We start from the raw sequence: 8,132 nt of genomic DNA, 5'->3' as shown, positions 1-8,132 counted from the left end.
ATAACTATGTGCAGGGCCCCTGTTCTGTATACATAGTGTAGGTGAGAAATAGATTTTTCTGTTAAGTTGCTGAGACTTGGGGGACTTTTCTCACTGCAGCATAACATAGCCTAGCCTGACTGATGCACACACTTGAGTTTAAGAGGCTACAGGGCTGTTGGAGACACCTGTGTGGTCCTCATGCCCGGCAAGACATCCTTCAAGCTGGCTCAAAATCCATTTGGTAGTGTCCAAGAGAAGCCAATGTGGGACTCGGTGGCTAATTGGTTGTGGAGGGGTGCAGGAAATGGAGGAGTCAGAGATCCAAAAATAGAAGGAAATCCTCAGCACTGGACTCGCGGAATCTTGAACTCCCTCTGTCTCAGCTCTGAACAGAATAATCATCAACATCGATAGATCCTCTATGTGTGGGCACTTAACATATTTCAACCCATTTAATTTTTCCAACACTGATATACGTACTGTTATCACTCTGCTTTTCAGATGAGGACGGTAGAGAACAGAGAAGTTACCAAACTTGCCTGAGGTCACAAAAAAGAGCAAAGATTCCAACCCAGTCTGACTACTCTATTTTGTATTGGAAGTCAGCAAATTATGGCTGGTGGGAAGAATCTGGCCCACTATTTTTTTTTAAACAGTTTTATTGCAATATGACATATACTGTATAATTCATATTTTTAAAGTGTCTGATTCACTAGTTTTTGTTTTATTCTGATTGGTGTATTCACCACCACTATCACTTTTCATCATCCTAAAAAAACCCCAAAAAACCCTGCATCTCTTGGCCCTCAGCCTCCGTGTCTCCTGAACCTCCCAGCCCTCAGAAACCACAATTTCTCTTAGATTTGCCTATTCTGGACATTTCATATGAACAGAAACATACAACATGCATCTGGCTTCTCTCATTTAGCACAATGTTTTCAAGGTTCATTGGTCAGTGCTTCATTCCCTTTTTTTTTTTTTTTGATTTTCATTTTTGCTACAAATCTTTGTGAATCTGATGTCTTCCTCTTTCTTGTTTTAACCCCTCATTTTGGCAGAGCACCTTCGCCGTAGTTCCTGGAAATTAATGTTATTATATACTGAGAAATTTCTTGTTTTGTATTTCTTCTTTTTTTTTTTTGCCAAATAGTGTTCCGTTGAATGGATGATGCCACATTTTATTTATCCATTTATCAGTTGATGGACATTTGGGTTGTTTCCACCTGGGGACTATTCTGGATCGTGGTGCTGCCCACACTCTTGTACAGGTTTTCGTGTGGCTATGCCTTCCTTTCTCCTGGGGGCGTACCTGGGAGTGGAATTGCTGGGTCACATGGTACCTCTGTGTTCATCACCCTTGGAAGACCTGCCCCACCAGTTTCCAAAGCAGCCACGCTGGCTTATATTGAACCCTGTGTGTACGAAGGTTCTAGTTTCTCCACTTCCTCACCAACCTTACCTGTCTTTTTTATTATAGCCATCCTAGTGGGTCCGAAATAGTATCTAATTGTGATTTTGGTTTGCGTTTCCCTGATGGCCAATGATGTTGAGCATCTTTTCTGCCTGTTTTTGTAAATAAAGGTTTATTGGTGCACAGCCCTGCTAGCCCACTCATTTGCATATTGTCTAGAGCTGTTCCCTCACCACAAGGGCAGAATGGCAGTGGAAGCCTGCAAAGCCTAGACTGTTTACCACATGGCCCTTTACAGAAGTTTGCTGACTCTTGCTCTAGACTATAGAACCCTATGATCTTTACCATGAAGGTTTGTGCCAGTGTTGGAACTGCTGAGCAAACGTTAATTTCCTTCCTGCCTCCCTCTCTCCCTCCTTCCTTCCCTCTTTTCTTGGGGCAGACAAGACCAGGCCTCCTTCTACAGCTTTATTTTCTCTCTGGAGCCATCTTCTTCCCTCCGGGTGGTCTGTCCACCAGGGGCAGCTGCCCACCTGGCACCTGGCAGCCTTTCCCAAGAGCTTTCCCAGGACAGGGGCTCTGTGGGAGGGCACTGCTATCCTAGAGGACTCCTAGTGGCCACTCACCCACTGAGATGAGGGGAGGCAGGCGTAGGGGTTGAAGGCAGCGGGGAGGAATGCCTGGAGGAAGAGGCCTAGAAGGGAAGGAGGCTGGAGACAGCTGGGATCAGCCCCCCCGCCCAACCTTGGCACGATAACTAGAGGGGGGCAGGGCCCCCACAGCTCCCAGAGACCCTCCCACAGAGGATCAGGATTCCCAGTGTGGAGACCCGAGCTGTGGGTCCCCGGACTCACTGCCCTCTCCTCAATGTCTTCCTTGGATGAGTGAAAGTATTAAGAGGATGAGTCTTTGGAGATGCAAGATCTGCAGCTGGGGATGGTGAGGGAGGAGGAGGCTGGGGGTCTCCAGGACCCCCAGGGTGAGGCTGGTGAGAGGGAGCCCAGGCCAAGTGTTGGGGCCCAGGGAAAGGGAGCCTGCTGTGGCCTGAACAGCAGGATCTCCCGTCCCCTCACACCTCTTCCCAGGGTCCCCCAGCTTGTCACCCCTGGCTACTTAACTGCATCGAGGGCTGGTCTCTCCACTTCCGGTCCTGCCCCCACCCCTCTCCTAAGGCAGAGTCAGGTTAAGAGTAAGGCTCTGAGCCACAGTTGGCTCTGCTCCTTTCAGCTGTGTGAGTTTGGGCACTAGCTCCCTCTTGGGCTGACTGCTGACATGTAAATGGGGGATACTAACGCTACATACCTCCTTGGTTGCTGTGAGCACTGGACTAGATAACCCATGTCAAGGACTTAGCTCGGTATATGCTAGTTAATTCTATTTCTCAATGCTGAGAGTGTTCTTTCTGAAATAGAAATCTGACCATGTCAGTCCTCTGCTCAAAAGCCTCCCAGGGGATCCCCATGATTATGGGAAGAAGCTTGTTTTGACACTGACCTGCCAACCTCCCCATGTCTTTACCACCCCCACCAGCACCCCATCGCTCCCTTGCATTCTGAGGTCTCCACTCTGGGCCTTTCCTCCAGCTATGCTCTCTGCCAGGATACCCTCCTTAAGTCCTCTGGAAGCATCCCCCCCCAACTCCTGCTCACAGGCTGTACATGAAGTGAGCTAGGGGTGGGAAGGGGTGCTCATCTGATTGACATCACATGAAGTTTTCTTTTTTTTTCTTTTTTTTTTTAAAGATTTATTTATTTATTTTTGAGAGAGTGAGAATGAGAGAGAGAGAGCACATGAGAGGGGGGAGGGTTAGAGGGAGAAGCAGACTCCCCACCGAGCAGGGAGCCCGATGCGGGACTCGATCCCGGGACTCCAGGATCATGACCTGAGCCGAAGGCAGTCGCTTAACCAACTGAGCCACCCAGGCGCCCTGACATCACATGAAATTTTCGAGGCCCTGCCATGAAGCGGAGTCTCAGTGCCCGTAGACTTCACCCACTGTGGGCCCCACTGTCCCTTATGTTTGAAGACCATTCCGCATTCTGATCCTCTCTCCACCCAATGGATCATGTATGGCTTGAATTCATTAAAAACTTGAAGTCAGCTAAAACTTATTATATTTTAAACAAATCTGATCTGTCTCCTTAGAAGTCAGGAAAGTGGTTACCCTGGGGTGGGGGTGGGGTGGTGATTGAGGGATACATATGGGGGCTTCCAGGGTTCTGGGGATGTTCTGGTTCTTGCTTTGGTTGTTGGTTGCATGCATGTGCTCAGTTCATGAAACTCCATAGAACTTTCTGTATTACTCTATACATGCATAGAAAGAGAGCCAATGGGTTACGAAGAACTGGCTCAGGTGATTATGGAGGCTAACAAGATGCAAGATCTGCAACTGGCAGACCAGAACCCCAAGAGAACTGATGGTGGAGCTTCTAGTCCAAGAGCAGGAAAAGACTGATGTCCCTGTTCATACATGTGTGCAAGGTGAACAATGGCTAGTATTGTTATTCAAAAAGAAACCACTTATTTGAGAAACAGTTAACCCTAAATTGCACATGAAGCCTTCTGCTCGCTCATTAAGATTGGTCACTTGCTATTCTGGGAACCCTGGTGCTCCTGGACACTCCACCACTTAGTCTAAGAGGAGGAGGAGATTTTGGATCTGAGCCTTAAGGATAAACAGCTCACTGACCAGACAGGGGGTCATTGGGGTGTAGAGGAGGATGCACCAGGCAGAGACAGCAACACTTGCAAAAGCCACGAGGTGCAAAAGTGCGTTTGCACATAGAGCCAGGCAGGAGCTCTTCAGTTTTACTCAGATGCTGGTTGCTGTAGACCTTCCCTGCACCTCACCTGGCTTCAGCCTCTGCAAAAAAAAAAAACCTGGACCTCTTGCGCCACCTCGTGGTGGTCATGGATACTAACAGGACAGAAACAACTGGAGTCCAAGCTGCTCACATCCCTCTCCCTTGAACCGTTCCTTTCTATGTCTTTCCCCAGAAATGGACTTGCTGTAAAAGTGATAGAACAATCAGAAGACATTTTTTTATTTCAAAATTATATTTTTTCCAGTTATCAAAACAATGCATGTTAATTGCAGAAAATTTGGAAAATACAGAAAAGAATAGGAGCGACTGGGTGGGTTCAGTGGGTTAAGCGGCCAACTCTTGATCTCAGCTCAAGTCTTGATCTCAGGGTGTGAGTTCAAGCCCTGCGTTTGGGCTCCACACCGGGCATGGAGTATACTTTAAAAAAAAAAAGAAAATATAGAAAAGATTAAAGAAGAAAATCAGTCATCCTAACTCCACCACCCAGAGTAACCACTATTAATATATTGGCATATTTGCTTCCAGTGTTCTTCTCTGCATATAATTTTCACATAGCTCAGGATTAGTGTGTATATATATTTACGTATAAATACATATGGGCTCAGTTACGTATAAACATATGTTGAGTATGTTTTTAGCTTTTATTTTTAAAATTTTTTTAGTTTTTGGTTTTACAGTTTTTTAAAAGTTTAATTCCAGTATAATTAACATACAATCTTATGTTAGTTTCAGGTGTACAATACAGTGATTCAACAGTTCCTTACATTACTCAGTGCTCATCATGATCAGTGTTCTCTTCATCACCTCCACCTACTTCACCACCACCCTCCAGCCTCCCCTCTGGTAACCATCTGTTTGTTCTGTATAGTTAAGAGTCTGCTTTTTGGTTCATCTCTCTTTTTTTTCCCTTCTTTTCCATATGTTGAGTATTTTTGTGCACAAAGTCCTGGTGTGGGGGTGAGTGTGGGTGTTGGGAGCTGAGTGCTAGTGTCACGCCATGCTGAGTTGGAACCCTTTCCTGGCTGTGTGACTTGGGCAAGTGACTTCTCGGGGTAACAATTTCTCTCTGTATCTGTAAAATGTGATTCATAACCGGACTTATCCCCAGGCTGTTGTGAAGATTACAGGATGTGGTGTATATAAAATGCTTAGGTCAGAGCCTGGGGCCGAGAGGTTTGCTCCTGGTAATACATTACCGTGGAAAGCTGTGCCTGCCTTTCCGATTCATGGCATAAATCTCTAGAAATGGGGTGGGTTTCTGTGTCTAAGGATATGAAGAGCCCCAAGGTTGACACAGTGTACCCAAATTGAGGGGCCAATTTCAACCAAGATCCACAGCTGTTCTCCTTTGTCTCTATATTCTTCCAGGCCTTGTTTATGCAGAACAGTGTCTCAGCATTGTCATTGCAATGCTTGCACCCGTTTGCTTAATGTTACATCATCAACAGTTTCCTAAGTGGCTAGAATTGTCATTGACAGCATTTGCCACCGTTTGCTTAACTACTTCCTTATTGTTGAATATCTGAGTTTTCTTTTTCATTCATTCATTCATTCATTCATTCATTCATTCATTCATTCAAGAAACAGTTCTGCCAGGCACCGAACTAGGCCTTGGGATCGAGTGGTCGGCAAGAACATCACGCTGCTTACTTCTGGCACTTGGACTCTGGCCGGCAAGACAGACCACTACAAATAAACAGACAAGCGAGACTCCCACTCTAAGCTGTGGTGAGTGCTGTGAGGGAAAAGGAGAGAGGTATGGGAGGGGTCCACTTTTTGACACATTTTTATATTTTCGAGAAGTCATCCCAGGCCCTCATTCTAACCTACTGTTTGCTCCTCAGCGGCTGTAACTGAGGCTTCTCTTTGAGGAGTACCTTTTGGGGTTGGATTTTCCACTAACACAGTTCCCTGAGGAGTCAGAGCTCACGGAGGTGTTCTAAGATCTGACAATGAAATCAAATGGGCCTTCTTTTCTGTTCTCCCTCCCTCTAAGGCTAGTGTTTCAACCAGTGTGGTCCCAAAGAGACTTACGATTATCCACTTCTTAAATCTACTTGCACTGTGTCTTTTCCTCACCTCTCTCTCATTATAGGACCTCCACTAGCCCTGGGAGCCTTTGAACCAATTGGCAAAGGTGCCCACTTCCAGTGGACAAAGCCTCAATGGCTGAGGCTTGGTGGGCAGAGCACAAGTTGGATTTCAGCCCTTTTGAGGCCCCTTGGGTCACGTGCATGACTGCACATGGCAGCCCTGCCCACAGCCTCTGGAATGACCACCCCACCTACTTTCTATCTGATTGTCACTCCGTCTTGAAGACTTAGTTTATATTCCATCTCTTATAGGAAGTCTTATCTAGCTTTCTAATTCATAGTAAATTCTCCATTCCTTGAACTCCTATCTAAGTAGTTTTTTTTTTTTAACTCCTTGCCTTGTTTGGCACTTAATTGTACCCTGCCTTGTGATTCCTCCTGTTTTTCTCTCTTGCATCGCTATTTCATCTGAAGAGGGCTGATTTAGATTGAGAAATCAGAGGTATCTCTGTAGATGTATCATTTACACTAAATGCTGAAGGAGAGGTAGGCAGAGTTCTAGAGAAAGACTGTTCTAGGTAGAGGAAGGGCATGTGCAAAGGCCCTGAGGCAGAAGATTTTTGAGATGCAAGGCCAAATGAATATGAATATATCTGCATGGAATGGCCTTTCCAGATTTGGCAAATGAAGTGGAAAGCAACTATTAAGGTATGCATTCACACTACTTTCTGAGGACCTCTTTGTTCTGGCCCCTGGAAATGACATATAGAGATAAATCAGACCAGATATGTTCCTTCTCAGTCTAATGGAGAGGGCAAAGATGATTTCTGTACAGTGTGACAGACACGGTAGAGGGTTATCATGTATTTCAGTAGAAGGGTAGAGAGAGTAACTATTTTTGCTTGTGGGCACTGAGGAAAGCTTATCCAAAATGGAGACATCTGAATGAGGTCCAATGTAGGGCGACCCATGAGGAGGCTGGTGCAATGGTCCAGGCTGATGGCTGAATTGGGACAATGATAATAAGGATGGACAAGAGAGGAAAGATGAGAGAGGCATTTCAGTGTAAAACGTATACAACTTGGAGATGGACTGATTTTAGGAGGCCGGGGAGAGGAATAAGTTAAGGCGCTGCAACTTTCAAGCATGGATGACTGAATAAAGGCAGTACCCCTGGATGAGACCAGGGATGGAGGAGGAGAGACAGGATTTGGTGGGGTGAGTATGGTGGTGGAAAGAGATTGGGGGGTGGTGAGGGCTTCTCTTTGGTACCACGGACAGCTCCAAGGATCTCCAGAGGCCTTGAGGTAGACTAGATCAATGGTTCTTGACACTGGGTGCCTTCGAATCAGCAGAGGAGCTAATTTTACATACAGACCCCCAGTCTCACCCAAATATTTTGCATCAAAATCTCTGGGTTTGGGGTTCAGGAACCTGCATTCTAAATAAGCACTCCAGATAACTCAGGTACAGGCAGTCACATGACTATACTTAAACCCTGAAATAAACCACGGTGGCCTCCAGAGAAAGAGATGAGAGCGCCCTCTGCTGCTAAAGGACGTCTTGAGTTTATGACTGGTGCATTTCAAGGCAGTTTATTTACACAGGGAATCTCCAGGCCAAAACAAAGAAACAAGAGACCAGGGGAGATGAGTGAGAAAGAGGGGCCACTGGTGTGCAGTTACGGTTACTGTCTTCAGTCTGGGGTGCTGTTACACCTTCCCAACTGCATTCCCTAAAAAAAAAACCCCAAACAAACAAACAAACAAAAACAAATAAATGTGGCTCCCTAAGGTGAGAGGGGAGAACCCTCTCCTTCGATTGGCTTTAAAGATATATTGCAACCCAAAAGAAATGAAAGCAGGGACTTGAAAAGGTATC

This window comes from Eumetopias jubatus, unplaced genomic scaffold (assembly GCF_037043125.1).
Source record: "Eumetopias jubatus isolate StellerSeaLion01/CBP00866 unplaced genomic scaffold, mEumJub1_p1.0 scaffold_15, whole genome shotgun sequence".
Lineage (NCBI taxonomy): Eukaryota > Metazoa > Chordata > Mammalia > Carnivora > Otariidae > Eumetopias > Eumetopias jubatus.
This window is presented reverse-complemented; position numbering follows the sequence as displayed.